This window comes from Gossypium hirsutum, chromosome A11 (assembly GCF_007990345.1).
Source record: "Gossypium hirsutum isolate 1008001.06 chromosome A11, Gossypium_hirsutum_v2.1, whole genome shotgun sequence".
NCBI classification, from domain to species: domain Eukaryota; kingdom Viridiplantae; phylum Streptophyta; class Magnoliopsida; order Malvales; family Malvaceae; genus Gossypium; species Gossypium hirsutum.
The window spans coordinates 91,446,923-91,463,676 of record NC_053434.1 but is presented as its reverse complement, the minus strand read 5'-3'; the positions used below and the strand labels follow the sequence as shown (position 1 = coordinate 91,463,676).

General features: G+C 33.2%; 1 non-coding gene across 1 annotated transcript; it reads left to right on the top strand.

Annotated features, from left to right (window-relative positions):
* Nucleotides 1–1,561: 1,561 nt before the first annotated feature.
* Nucleotides 1,562–1,668, top strand: LOC121210750 (small nucleolar RNA R71). The gene has a single exon (XR_005905865.1). It is a non-coding gene; the product is annotated as a small nucleolar RNA R71 (small nucleolar RNA).
* The last annotated feature ends 15,086 nt before the right edge of the window (nt 1,669–16,754 follow it).

Genomic DNA, 16,754 nt, shown 5'->3' with positions numbered 1-16,754 from the left:
AGTAGGTTGCACCATATTGTTAGTTTTAGTAGAATGGGTTAAATGATCACCTTCAATTCTTGATGTGTTGCCAGAATTGCGAGCTTGAAGGGTGATTGTTTCGTCTCCCATCCGGAGTGTGAGTTCACCTGTGCCAACATCAATGATAGTTTTAGCAGTTGCTAAAAAGGGCCTTCCTAGGATTAAGGGAGCTTTGTTATCCTCTTTTATGTCTAGAACAATAAAGTGAACGGGAAATATAAATTTATCGATTTTAACTAGCACATCTTTAATAATACCTCTAGGGAATCTTATAGTTTTATTTGCTAATTGAATGCTCATCCTAGTCTGTTTGGGTTTCCCGTGACCTAGTTGCTTAAACATTTTGTAAGGCATGACGTTCATACTAGCCCCTAGATCAGCCAATGCATAATTAATATCTAAACTACCAATTAAGCAAGGAATAGTAAAGCTCCCTGGGTCTTTTAGTTTGTTAGGTAGTTTATTTTGGAGAATGCCTGAGCAAACTGCGTTCAGTTCCACATGCGACGCCTCGTCCAACTTTTTCTTATTTGCTAAAAGCTCCCTTAAAAATTTCATTGCGTTTGGCATCTGTGATAAAGCTTCAATAAACGGTAAGTTAATATGTAATTTTTTTAAAAGTTTAAGGAATTTACCAAATTGTTCATCTGAGCGGTCTTTCCTTGTCGCGTTAAGGTATGGCACACGAGGTTTATATTCGATAGTCACTGGTTTGTTTTTATTATAATCTACCTCACCTTGACATTTACTTACTAGAGTTTCGTGCCTCGATTTTGGTTCAGGCTCAACGACCCCTTTGTCATCTTGAATATTAATTGCGTTGAGCTGTACCCTTGGGTTAAGTTCGGTATTACTTGGCAAACTACCTTGTGGTTGTTTAGAGATTAGTTTGGAAAGCTAGCCTATCTGAGTCTCGAGCCCTTGGATCAACGCTTGTTGATTCTTAAGTGCTATCTCAGTGTTCTGAAAATGAGTTTCCGACCCTGAAATAAACTTTGAGAGGTTTGGCTTCTTTTCCTGTTGGTAGGGTGGTTGTTGGTAGCCCGGAGGTTGTTGTGGTCTTTGATTTCCTTGACCGCCCCACGAGAAATTTGGGTGGTTCCTCCAACCTGCATTATAAGTGTTACTATCTGGATTGTTTTGAGGTCGAGGATTATTACCCATGTAATTTAATTGCTCGTTATCCATGTTGTGGCCATAAGGTTGGTATTCCGAATGGTTTGTTCCACTTCCACTTGGTTCGCACTGCATTACTGGGTGAACCTGTGAAGAACTAAAAAAACCATCAATTTTCTTATTCAAAAGTTCTACCTGATTAGAGAGCATGGTGACTGAATCGACGTTATAAACGCCGGCTGTTTTCATTGGCTTTGTCCTCATGACTTTCCACTGATAGCTATTCAGTGACATCTCTTCTATAAACTCATAGGCATCTTCTGGTGTTTTATTATTGATGGTTCCGCCCACCACTGCGACAACCATTTGTCGAGTTGAAGGATTCAGACCATTGTGAAATGTTTGTACTTGGAGCCAAAGCGGTAACCCATGGTGAGGGCACCTTCTCAGAAGGTCCTTGTATCTCTCCCATGCAACGTAGAGTGTTTCTAAATCCATCTGTACAAAAGGAGTGATATCATTACGTAATTTAGCCATTTTAGCCAGCGAAAAATATTTTAGTAAAAATTTTTCGGTCATTTGTTCCCAAGAAGTAATTGATCCTCATGGTAACGAGTTCAACCACTGCTTAGCTTTGTTCCTCAATGAAAAGGGAAACAACCGAAGATGAATGACATCATCAGAAATGCCATTGATTTTAAATGTATCGCATAGTTCTAAAAAGTTGGCTAAATGAGCATTGGGATCCTCATCCTGCAAACCATCAAACTGAACAAATTGTTGTATCATTTGAATAGTGATATGTTTTAAATCAAAAGTATTTGCAGCTACAGCAGGTCCAACTATGCTCAATTCAGTTCATGTTAAAGAGGGTTTAGCATAATCATACATAGTGCGTGGAGCAAGATTTTGATTAACCACAATTGCAAGAGGTAGCTGATTGCCTTGGTTTTCAGCCATCTCTTCGGTTGGGGTTAAGTATCGTCTTCTTGCTCGTTCTCCATGTATCTTAAGCTTCTCCTTATTTCTCTTTGGTTTCTACACACTGTGCGATCGATTTCTTCGTCAAAAAGTAATGGTCCCGACGGGTTTCTTTTAGTCATAAACTATGAAAACCTGCCAAGAGTAGGAAAAAGTAAGTTAATAAATAATAATATTAAATTAAATTTCAAGAAAAATAAATGGCTAAAGTAATAAAAATTAAGCGTTCCTAATATCTCAGTTCCCCGACAACGGCGCCAAAAACTTGATTGCGTTATTTCGTGATAGGTTTTAAATATTTATAATTAATCATTCTTGAAACTAACTATTATCACGATGTAGGCAAGTATACCTATCGAACAGTAGTATAGTTTTAGCAAGACCGGATTGTCGAACCCAAAGGAACTAAAAGTATTAGTAATGACTGTCTCTTTATTATGTAGCCTAAGAATAGTAGGGTTTTGTTTTAATTAACTAATTATCTAAACTAAGAACTCACAGAGAAAAGAATTGGGGAATTGCTTTTGGGAAAAATCGATTGACTTAAGACAATACGTAAGGAAAAATCCATCTAGACTTTACTTGTTATTCTGGCTCCGAATCGGACGAATTATTCATTCAACTTGTTCCGTAGAGATCCCTAAGTTATGCTATTATTCCTATTCAAGACTAATAACGTCTAATCCCTAGATCGAATAATCGAAACTTTTCTCTAATTAACACTCTAGGGTTGAATTAACTCGATCTATGGATCCCCTTATTAGGTTTCACCCTAATCCGGCAAAATCTTGTCACCCTATGTCTAGGCGCGCAATCAACTCCGCTTAATTATGATAAATGTACTCTTAGTCAGGGTTTATTCCTCCTCTAAATAAGAGCTTATCTTGAATTAGTATCCTAGGATATCAAAACAAGAATTAAGAACACATAATTAAGAACAAGTTAAATATTTATCATACAATTCAGAAAATAATAACAAGATTCGTCTTAGGTTTCATTCCCTTTAGGTATTTAGGGGATTTAGTTCATAACTAAATAAGAAAACATCTCAGAAAAATAAAGAATACAAAAAATAAAGAAAACCCAAAACTCCTGAAGGGGAATTGAGGAGAGATCTTCAGTCTTGATGATGAATCCAGTTTTTGAGATGAATCAATTGGCTTCCTTGGAGTAATTCCTTACTCCCTATTCTGTGTGCTCCATTTTCTCCTCTTCTAGGGTGTATTTATAGGCTTTGGAATGCCTAGAAGCCCTCAAAATTAGCCTTTTCCAAATTGGACTCAACTTGGGCTCGGCAGGGACAAGCCCGTGGCACACGCCCGTGTTCGATTACTTCAGGCCGTGTTCAAGCCTGCCAAATTGACACGGCCGTGTGGTCTGCCTGTGTGAGGAAGTCCAAGCTGTGTTAAGTTTGTACTTTGGCCCATTTTCTCTGTTTTTGGCCCGTTTCTCATTCCTTTCGCTCTCCTATGCTCTCCTAAGTATGAAACATGAAATTAAAGCATTAGGAGCATCCAATTCTCCAATTCTAATGGAAAATCATCCATAAAATGCGTTAAACATGGGGTAAAAATATGTATAAATTACAGTTTATCATTCTAGCTCGACAGGAAGATGACGCGGTTTACAAAAATTAATCGATAATGAGACATACCTATGGGTCCTTTATAAGTTGTACGGTATGACCATAGTGCATTATTTAGTCGCAAACTCCAATCTTTCCTATCCACCTTAATAGTCTTCTCCAAAATCAACTCAATTTCTCAATTCGACACTTCCGCTTGACCGTTTGATTGAGGGTGATAAGTTGTAGAGATACGTTGTTCTACCTCGTACTTATTAAAAAATGTGTCGATTACCTTATTACAAAAATGTGTTCCCCGATCACTGATCAATGCTCGTGGTGTGCCAAATCTAGAACAGATATAACTCTTTAGAAAATCGACTATCATTTTGGCATCAGCATGATGGGTAGTTTTTGCTTCCACCTACTTTAACACATTGTCAATTGCAAGTAAAATATAAACGTTATCGTATGATGAGACAAAAGGTCCCATAAAATCAATGCCCCATATATTAAATATTTCAAAAACATGTATTGGAGTTAGTGGCATTTCATTTTTCTAGCTCAAGTTTCCTACACATTAACACTTTTCGCATGTTTTACAGAACAAATATGTATCATGAAAAATATGTGGCCAATATAGTCCACATTCAAGTACTTTATACGTAGTTTGTTTAGGTCCAAAATGTCCACCATATGCGTAAGAATGACAAAAATACAAAATCGATTTTACCTTAATTTTTCCAATGCAACGTTGAATTATCTGATCGAAACAGTATTTCCAAAGGTAGGGGTCGTCCCAAACATAGTATCGCGATTCACATTTGATCTTATCTTTTTTAGATCGTAATAAATTAGAAGAAACTATACCTTTAACAAGGTATTTCATGATGTCTGCATCCTAGGGGAAAATTGTCTAAGTAGCAAGCAAACTTTCATCCAGAAAATCATCTTTAACTGGTGTGGCATCCTTCAATGGAGGTATTCAGCTCAGATGGTCAGCTACCAAATTTTCACGTCCTTTCTTATCTTTTATTTCGAGATCCAACTCTTGCAAAATTAATATCCACCTAATAAGCCTCAGTTTTGCTTCCTTTTTCTCGATTAGATATTTAATAGCTGCATGATCAGAAAAAAACAACAATCTTATTCCATAATAAATATGAATGAAACTTTTCCAAAGCAAAGACTATAGCTAGAAACTCTTTTTTAATGGCCGAGTAATTGCTTTAGGCAGCATCTAAGATCTTAGACGCATAAGAGATAACGTGTGGTTCTTTCTCAATTCTTTGCATAAGGACTGCTCCTACGCTATCTTCACTTGCATCACACATTATTTCGAAAGAATAGTTCCAATTTGGTGGCTGAACAGTGGGTGCCGAAATAAGCTTATGTTTGAGCCTGTCAAACATATCCTTACATGATTGGTCAAACTCGAACTCCTTGTCCTTCTATAGGATATTACGAAGTGATTACGCAATTTTTGAAAAGTCTTTAATGAACTGTTGTAGAAACCTGCATGACCAAGGAAAGAACGAATCTCTCTCACAGTTGTGGGGTTGGAAGTGAGTTAATAATGTCAATTTTTGCTTTATCAACAGAAATTTCTTCAGCAGAAACGATATGACCTAGAACTGATCCTTTATCCACCATAAAATGATATTTCTCATAATTTAAAACAAGGTTAAAATCTAGGCACATTTCCAGAATTTTTGCAAGATTTGACAAACACACCTCAAAAGACTCACTATACACAGTGAAGTCGTCCATGAATACTTCAATTATTTTCTCGATGGAGTTGGAAAATATACTTACCATACACCTTTGAAATGTGGCTGGTGCGTTGCAGAGTCCGAACGGCATCTGTCTGTAAGTGAACATGCCAAATGGACATGTAAATGTCATATTCTCTCGATCCTCCAGTGCTACTGGAATTTGGAAAAACCCTGAGTAACCATCAAAACAACAATAATGAGATTTCCCAGCTAAACGTTCTAACATCTTGTCAATAAAAGGAAATAGAAAGTGATCTTTCCAAGTTAAGGAATTCAACTTCCTATAATGAATGCAGACTCTCCACCTGTTTTGGACCCAGGTGGGAACCATCTTACTTGCCAAATTCTCAATTACGATCACATCAGCTTTTTTCAGCACTACATGGACTGGACTGACCCAAATACTATCAGAAATGGGGTAGATCATTCTAGCATCAAGTAACTTTTGAACTTCTTTCCTTACCACTTCCATCATGGACGGATTGAGACGACTTTGAGCCTCTCTTTTGGGAATAACATTCTCTTTAACTTGAATTTTGTGTGTGCAAGTTGAGGGACTCAAACCCCTAATATCGGCTATCCTCTATCCAATTACCTCTTTATAATCTCTAAAAACTCGTACTAAGTTTTCCTCTTCTACCTTTGAGAGTCTACTCAAGATTATTATTGGTAAGGTATTTCCTTTGCCGAGAAAAAGCGTACTTCAAATGCTCCAAAAGTGGTTTGAGTTCTAACTCTAGAGCTTGCAAAATAGATGGTAAAATCTTAGTTTGTGAAGGGGAAAATTCAAAAAAATTTACCTGGATTTTTCCATAATTGTGATGCCTTCATATGAGCCATTGTTTCGTGAACAAACTCTTCACAGGTTATCCACTCCTCTAGTTCTTCCATGGCATCAAATTCTAGAGTTCTACAAAGAATAGTTCATAATTCATCCTCGTCATGATATTCTAAATGTAATTTAGTAAAATTATTGATTATATCAATATTAGAAACATTAGAAATCATGCTAAGGCGGTTCATGGCCTCATAAACATTGAATTTCACCACTTCTCTATGGAACTCCATATTGAATATCCCACTTCAAATGTCAATTTTTATTTGTGCGGTACTCAAGAATGGTCTCCCGAGAAGCATGTTAGACGAATTGGCCGAATTGTCATCCTTTATTTCGATAATGTAGAAGTCTGCAAGAAATATTAGCTTGTTTACCTTAACAAGGACGTCCTCCAGCACTCCCTCTAGATGTTCTACAGATCTATCTACAAGCTGAATAATTACACCTGTTTCTTTCAAAGGACCCGCATTAAGTAGTTTATAAATTGACAAAGGCATAACATTAATTGATGCGCCTAGTCACACATTGCTTTTTTAATACCGGCACTTCATATTTTACAAGATATGAAAAAATACTTTGGTCCTTACATTTTGGTGGTATTTTCCTTTGTAGAGCGGCAAAGACATATTCTCTGACACTTACTTTTCATTGCCCAAGAGCTTCTTCTTACTCGTGCATAATTCTTTTAAGAAATTTTCATTGCCCCGGTAACAATGCCAAATTTTGATGGGCGTCGAAACCACAAAAAATAATTCCTACAAAATAACTCTAAATAGTAGTAAAGAGTCGTAGTAGGGTCGAGTCCATAGGGATTGGTATTATAATCAACTTTCGCATTTAACTTGCTATCAGAATTTTTGTCGTGTCGATAGTCGTGGCAATAGTCGTACCCACGACTCCAAACGGACATGCTAAAAAAAAATCAGGAGAGTTTGAAATGTTTAGAAATTAAACAACTAAAATAACATAAATAAACAATTAAATAAATTGGAAATAAAATTAAATTGGGAAATAAATTCAGATTTTGTAAACAGTGATTATAAGTCCTAGCCTTAGACTCGGTGGATTCTAAATTTAGAATCGATCATTGATTATAAATTTTCTCCTCCAAACAATAAGATGGTTATAGCAGTTAAGAACGTCCTAACCACTAATTCTTCCTCTCGTAACTGGTCCTGGCACGACCTGGAAACCAACCCTTGCCTATTATCTAACCGAGATACACGAGTTCTCAATTCAAGATTCTAGAAGCCTTACGCTCTGAAGAACTCGACTCAGATTAACAGCCTCAACCACGTGGGTTGTTTAATCCTGATCACTTCTCCCTTAATTTGTTTTTAAAGATCGGAATACAACACGATCAACTCGTTTCCCTAACTGTCCGCAAACACGACTCCAACCCAACGTGCACTTTTTGACTTGAAATCGAGTTAACTTTAAGGAATGAGTTGTCAATTTCGATACTTAAAAAATGTGAATACCGATTGGAAGGATTTTTAGTATGGATACGTATCTCACGATTCTTTCTTGGAAAGAATATCGGCCTAAAGCTAAGTTAGAATTTAGTGAAGCATGAATTTAATCATGCTTTGGTTGGCTATGAAGTGGATTTGAGTGAAAATGGTGGAAGTTTGGAAGGGAAGGGACTTGGAAAGCAATTAAACAGATTTTTGCAAAAACAAGGAAAGAGAAGTGGAGTAGCAGTAAGCTACTGACGCATGAAATTGGAAAGAAAGGAATAATTCTTATTTAATTTCAAATGAAAATCAAGTGTAAAACATAATGTGTCTTTTCTAAGGCAACTTAAACCCTATTTATATACACAACATTTACTAAATTTGAATTTAACCACTCAACACATAATTAAAATTAAAAAAAATAAGATTAGATTTTTTCTAATTTGGCTTTTACAAAGTCAAAAGAATCTGATTAGTCATTGGCTATTTCTACATTTTTTATTCGGCCTCACTTTATTGACTGTGTTGTAAATTGGTCTTTTTCTGCTCATTTTTTACTCAGCATCCCAATTGCATCCCTGACAAGATTAAAACATAAAATCACTGATTTAGCAGGGATCAATTCAAAAATAAACCTAATTAAACACAAAAATTCATTCAAATTAACATGTTATCAGGCATCGACAGGCCATTTTTTTGGCTTTCGCTGAACATTGTTTTCTCGCGTTTTAGTTACATACTTGGTTCAATTTTGTCGAGAATGCAATCACAGGACCCCCAAGACCTAAATATGCCAAATAAAATGATTAATTACAATAATTAGGCATGAGATAGCCAACAATCAAACCCATTAAAACACCAACACTCCTTTATACCCTTACCAATTAAGAAACCACAGTTACACGAAACTATAATGTTGAAGGAGCGCCCAATGTCTCACAACCTTCACCTAAACGCAGAACCAATTAATAACCACTACAAATTAATCAACACCACTAGCATCTCATAATTCCAAAATTAGACGAATAAAGAACTATTACCCTTACCTATGACGCACGAAATTGAAGAAGCCAAAAAGTAAGCACACAATTGCCAAAAGTCGAATAACAATAGAGTAGCAAAAGAATAATGAAGAAAAAACAATTTACCCAATCCCAAAATTGGCAGTGGCACAAGAAGTGAGAAGGAAATGAAGAAAGAAAATATTAATGAAATCAAGATAAAAAGAAAATGTAAACATGGGTTGAGGGAAAGAGTTTTGTTTCTTTTCTTTATTCTTTATTCTTTTTGAAATAAATTAAAACTTAAAATTTTAAACCTACACAACTACCCACCTCCTATCCCTATAATCAAGCAACAGATATCCTCCCCACTCCCAGAGTTAAACTTTAACTCGAATTCTGCTAAACAACACAACCAAAAATTACTTAGCAACAAAAACTCTCTCTAAGACTCAAACACACAACCCACTCTTCACACACCAAGGCCTTAACCACTAAAGCAAGTATTTAACTATGATGAATTTTATCAAAACAATATTAAATCTTTAGGGCATTACAATGACTACATAAAATCTCAACAAATTCAAACATGTGGCATGAACATATGGTTTCTTCTTAGATTTTGTGAAAGCTACTTCATATGCTGAACCTTCCTTCCCAAAAGGCAATACTTTATATATATTTTCACCCCATTTTCATTAAGTTTGACTATCTTTAAATTTTGACTAGAAAAAAGTTCTTTTTGAAATTTCAGAAGCATTTTTCTAGTGTAAGTGTTTGCAACTATAGCCTCAACATTGTAACATGTCTTCAAAATTGATTTAGAGTTCATTGTTTTCATATCCTTTTATTTCTATTTAACATATCCTACATTTAAAGCCTATTCATACTAATTAATGAAATCACTTACTAATGTGCTAGTACGAACAAAATCTTAAAAAAATTTATTCATACTCTCATTCCGTTTTGTTGTTGAGATTCCAGCACAAAATACTTTTCTCAAATATGCAGGCACTCACTTTTCATTACGAATATATAAAACTTCCAACTAATTTTTTCTGCCAAGCCATATGTACAAATAATCTCATTCCATTCTAGCTTAAACTCTTCAATTGTAACTGTATCATGAATACAATGGTGAAGCTCGTCATGAAAAAAAGAATATTTATTATATATGTGTGCTAAATGCTCTGGAAGTTTTTTTAAAATATGCCAGATGCATGATTTGTGAGTAGCATTTGGTAATACTTGTGAAATTGCCTTATCCATAACTTTGTCATCATAAGTGATAATTGAAGTTGGTGCATGACCGAGCATTAGCGGTTAGCAACCATATATAAGATTCTGTAGTTTCATTAACTAATAAAGCACATCCAAACATTATTGATTGATGATGATGGTTGACACCAATGAATGGTACAAAAGGCATACTATACCGATTTGTAAGATATGTAGCATCAAAAGTTACAACATCTCCAAAATATTGGTATGCCATTCTCGATCTCCCATCAACCCAAAAATAATTTCCCATGTGACCACTTTCATCAACTTGAATTGCATAAATGAAACCAAGATCTTTTATTTGGCGTTCTTTGAAGTACTTGTACAACTTCTGTGCATCCCTTTTTCAAAAAGCTTCTTTCTTTTATTTCCTAAATAATTTTGGATATCAATCGACGTACAACCAATATTGCAATGACCACCAGATCCTTGACTTAAAACTGATATAATTTTTTGAGTTGGAACACCAGCTTCATTCAATGTATTGATCAAATTCTTTTGGGTTGTTATTTTTTTATGCCTACGAAGAAAACTTGTACTTTTAGGTGTAAGAAGTTCGTAATTGTGTTTATCTACAAACTTACTTTCAATCCATTTGCCTTCAACTTTCTTCAAACCCATCATCGCTTTGCAACAAATTCTTGTTTCTGCACATTCCATACATTTTGTGTCACATCCCAAAAATCGGGTTAGCAGAAATTATGTTAATGAACGGATTTTTATTTAGATAATATTTTACTAATTTGATAATAAATAAATTTCAATCATAGTGATTGAGTAGTGGTGGAACTGTCCTTGATGATTTGAGTTCAAATCCCTTTCCTCTCATTAATTTCTTTTTTATGCAAATTTGTTTTAAACTGTTAGCAAAGATCATCCCATGTTTTAATTATTTTCTTGTTAAAATAATCACAAGGAAGTGAAATGCACTAGTGGTTAAAAGTTTAAAAAGAATCCTAATGATCCTAGGTTCAAGTCTCCTCATATACATCTTTTACTTTAACTTTATTTTTTGTGATTTTTCCCATATGCTTAAAGCTCTTACCGTCCAACCTAGCTTGCCATAAGAGGGAAATATTCTTTCTTTTTTTTTTGGTCAACATATCATAAGTGTGGAGACCATGATCCTTTTTTCACTCCTTTATCCCCCTAACTTGCCAATTTCCCCATTTTTTCCTTATGAATGGTTTATTAAACCTAGACAAGGTCGACCACACTTTTGTCATCCATCCATTCACTCTCCTCCCTTCATTGTCGCACCACCATTTTCTCCTCTCCATTTGCTTTCTTTTGTTTATCTCTTAACCTTCTCTTTTTATTTTTTTCTTTTTTTTTCCTCCACCATTCCTAGTTTTGCTCGTGTGCGGCACACGCCTGTGTGGTTCAAAAACCACACCAAATCTTGTTGCATATCATGAAAATTAACCACAAAATAACCCCTATTTATGAATGTGGAGAAACACACTAGAAATGTACTTCCAAAGCACTAAGAGTCGATCAGAGTACCTCTACAAAACCAATCTGAAACTTGATTATGAAAAACACACAAAACCTATGAAGAAATCAATTAAGACGAAATAAAAAAAAAGAAAAACACTGATCAATACCCAAAACAACACACTTACACTTCTCCTACTTGAATCTGAATGGAACAAAGATGGGACAAGGCATGCAAACCTCCAAAGAGATGAATATCGACAACGATATCAAACAACGAAAGAGACACAAAATTACTAGAACTAAGAGTATCGTATTTGGCCAAAAAAAAAGGTAAAGAACCCAGGAACAAAGGTGAATTTGAAAAGAAAAATAATGACAAAAAGAATGCAGTAGCAAAAGAATAGTCCAAATCTGAAATTGAGGAAAAAATAAAATATGGAAGAGGGAGACATAAGAAGCAGTAGGAAACATAAGAGGGATTTTTGGGATTTCTTTTTCAAAAGTTAAAATAAAGTAAATAAGATAAAATTGAACAAAAATCCCATCAGATTTTTCAGAGTTAAAGCCCAAAAATCAACCTCCTCCAAGCTCACACAAGGGTTTGAACACGAGACCTAGGGGTAAACTAGCACCTTACGACTGAACCAACATGCTCATTCTACTTATAAAACTCAAAAAAATAACTTAAAAAGTCCATCCAAACCACTGATCCAACTAGTAGACATTAATTCTTCTAACCCCAATTTTGGGGGTGTGACAGTATCGATATATTTTTAATGGGTATCAATACCTTTTTCATTGTTTGAAAATCATGAAAAACATAATGCAAAAGTGGTATTGATATAAAAAGATGGTACCAATAAAATTCAATAAGTAACGAAACTTATTACTTTTATTCAATTTTTGATTCAAGACAGGAAGCAACTTTGGTATGGATAAAAAATATGGTATTGATAAAAATCATATGGGTATCAATACTTTTTTGAAAATATCGATACTTTTTTTAGGGAGCAATTTTTCAATTGATTTAAAATTGTTTCAATCAAGTTCAAGAGTTTAAAATGGTTTTTGAACTTTGTCCAAAATTTTCTAAGTGTTCAAAACATTTTCTAAGATGTATGAAAGTCTTGAAATAATTTTTATGCTTTGAACTTAATAATATCTTTGTTCAAAACAAATTTTATTTAAAAACATTTTTATTTGTTATATCATAACAATTTATGAAATAAATCTAGTTTAGCAAAATCAAATCCGAACAATCATGAAATCCAACAATTTACCAACACAAATTTATTATTTAATCTGACACAAAAAGAAATGAAGCACGTATTAAATATGTTTTAGGCAAATATATTATTTAATTATAGAACTTACTATAGAGACATAAACAAGTCAATCAATATTCATTTTCATGAATAAATAAGATGCAAAACAATAAGTAATCCATGTTATTGTTGATTTAATATTTAAATATTTCAATCATATATCAAGTTGATTTAATATTTAAACATGTTATTGTTGACAAAAAGTGTAAAAATAGAGATCTAATTAAGTTGATGAACCTTTCTTATTCAACTTTGAATATTGATGATTTTATCAAGAACTAAGCAAATTAAACTCTAATAGTAGACTTTAAATCCAATCAAAATTTATTAATAGCAAACTTTGAGAGTGGATCTTATTTCTTGATTTCATATAGATAAAAGTTTGAAATCTTTCACCATTCTTAAGAACAAAAAATAAAATAAGTTAATCAAAACAATAATAACATATAAGGAAAGAAGAATGGAAAAAAAATCAGATATGAAATATTAAATAAAAGAAACTTTCTGTAAAAACTTTGCATCTTACTCGTCAAAGATGTTGGAAATAATGGAAGATAAATTTGATTGTTTTATAAAGGGAACTATCACTTTGAGTAAAATCGTGCTGATAATGTGTTATAAAATAAATAAAAAGGAGAATAAATAGGAAAATAAGTAGAAGAAACAAGAGAACTCTGAATTTTACTAATTAGTCGAGATGTCTACAATGTTTCACCAAAGTTGTATTTATAGACACAAAAAGTATAAATAATATAAAACTCTACTTCTAATGAGTATTAGATTCCTAATGTATATCAAACTTATTTTAATGTTGATGGATATTCACTTAATAATAAAATATTCATAACAATTTATTACAATTTCCAAATTTTGAAAAAATAATAATAATATGTAAACTTTTATACTTAAAGTTATTCAAACTCTCTCTAATTACTATGTGTGAAATTTATATAGATATATATAAATAAATAATCATTTCTAAAATTTTAATTGCGATAGCTAGAAGTTAAAATATTTAAATATTGAGATTAATAAAAGAGTAACCATTAATAAGAGTTAGAAAACATTAAAAAATGAAAAACAAAAAAACCTAATTAATCAAGACTTAGTAAAAAAGTTTAATTTACCCTTATTTACTCCTATATACACCCTTATGAGCTGGAAATATATAATATACGGATAAATTGTTTTGCTATGCCTAGAATTAAAGAAATCACCATGAATGTTGAAATTTCTATTTCTTCTACTTAACAAGAAACTAAAATCCTTTACCTCAAAATAAAAACTACTACTGTTCTTTTCTAAAATTCTAAGAATCAATAGGTGATAATGTTACGGGTTGAGATCAAAATCCATGAAAAATGTCAACAAAGCATTTTATAGAGATTACCTGATTAAATAAGCCTTATTTTTTGACTAATAAAATGGAATTAAATATGAAGGCTAAGTTTGAGTAGTTACAGCCGAATGGGTTATAGATAAACATAAACGGATTTTATGCATATGAGTATGTATGTATTTGTGTGTGCGGCATTGATGATAAATGGCAATGGGTAATGTGGTAAATGTTTAATAAGTTGACATTCGGAGTTAGCTATATGTCTTGGAGCTAAAGTGTAATTTGAAAAATAAATAAAAGTATATGATATTAAAGCATGCATTATATATATGCATGCGTATACGCGGTTGTGCATAAATATGAGTAAATGATTAAATTGTGATAGTCATATATAGGTATATATATATGCCTTATGTATGTACCTTGTGCTTATAGAGACATTCGGGAATATGGTTAAATTCATGAATAAGGAAGCATGATAAGTTATGTGAATCTTTGCTTGTGTATGCAAATTAGATATAGATTAAATAAGCATGAAATCGAGTCATGGCATATTTTATAAAATATAATACATATTGAAGTTATATATGATTGTCAAATGTGACTATTAAGAAATAAAGTTGAGTAAGTAATTAAACAAATCTATTTGTTTTAATTAAGCTCAAGAGCAAAGAGGATCAAAGTCAGATAAGGGAAAAGAGAAAGTAATAGAGTAGCCTTTCTGTAACCGCTCAAATATATCCGAGGTAAGTTTTGGAGTAATCACATTTATTATATAATTGATGATGTCATGAGATAAGTATGATAGATGAATTGCGACCTATTGTCTCTACTTGAATGAGGTTGTTTGATAAATAAATTGAGTATATGGCATGTAACCGAATGGTTATTAGGAGTTAAGCTAAGATAGTGAAATGGTTATGTGTTCTTGTGTATGAATATTAAACCGAAAGTTATGTTGAAGGTGTATTTTTTTTGTGCTTATATTCGAGTGAAGAAATTGAATTAGTAATGTGATATGTTATGTGAATTGAGTTATCATGTGAGTAAATATGCTTAGCACTCGATATATATCCGGGTTAAATCCCGTAGGCTTCGTGCTGGTAATATATCCGGGTTAAGTCTCGCAGGCTTCGTGCTGGTAATATATCCGGGTTAAGTCTCGTAGGCTTCGTGCTGGTAATATATCCAGGTTAAATCCCACAGGCTTCGTGCTGGTAATATATTCGGGTTAAAGTCCCGCAGGCTTAGTGCTGGTATTATATCCGAGCTTAAAGTCCCGCAAGCTTTGTGTTGGTGACTGGATTCGGGTTTTAAACCTGGCAGGCTTAACGCCGGTTATTTGAGTAAGATTATGAATTCGAAAGTTCGAGGTAAACTACTATTGATTATCTATGATACATTATGATGGTCAGGTACGTATTATGTACTCATATGTAAATTGATTTTTAAAGTGAATTATTATTATCAAAGAACGATATATGTGTGTGGATGATTACTATATCTACGAATAAGAGAATGACTATTCGGTCGATGTCTTTCATTATATGAAAGTGACTTAAATTAATTCTATGAGCTATAAAGTAAAGTAAAGTATGTGCTGAAATTTCTTTGTGTATTCATATATATATACATATATATTCAGCCAATAGGCTTTATAATTGGTGTACTTGTGTATATTTGGCCATGTGATTTGTAATTAGAATACTAGTTTTGTGATACTACATGCTCAATTTAAATGAGAAGTTTTAATTGTTTGTATTTCTTAAAACTTACTAAGTTTTGAAAGTTTACTTTGTTCTTTATTTCCCTGTTTTATAGATTGTTGATTTTGGCCACCGACTCGGGGATCGTAGCAGTTCATCACACTGTCAATCCTTTTTGGGTACGATTATATTTTGGACTCGATATGGCATGTATAGGTTAGGTTGATGATAACAATGTTTTGAAATTGTAAATATTTTGGCCATACGAAAATGGCGTATAACTTACATATCAGTATGTATTTCAACTTGATCTCTGTTTATGTTTATTTACAATGTGAATGAGATTATTAAATGTTTAGTTCGGTAATACCTCTTAGCCTTAATCCAGCGATCTAATTCAGGTTAGGGGTGTTACACTATGGTGACCATTGTTAGACGCATGGATTTTTGAGTAACGTTTATTTCATCTGTTCAATTTTTTTCCTATATTTGTTCTGGGATTTAATTTTTGGACTTGAGCTATTTGTTTTGGGTTTATTTTGGGGTTTTTAAATTGTTAAGTTCTTAATTTACGAATTATTGATGTTTTAGCTTCCGCGTATAAAAACGGTTTTCAAATAATTAATGGAATAAGGATTTCCCAATTTAAGTAAAGATAATAATCTGAATGGTTTTAACTTACTAAGCTTTTATAAAAGCACTCTCATGTAACGCCGCCAGATTCGACCATAATGTCTATGCCGAGTTTGGGGTGTTACATTTAGTGGTATCAGAGCTAGGTTGCAAAAACTCGATTGTGGTTTTGGGTGGTAAAAAGGAATGGTTTTGGAAATCAGTGATAAAATAATTGGAAATTATTTTTGATAAATAAGTGGTTCATCGAGTCTCTGTCATCGATCTTGTAAGTTCT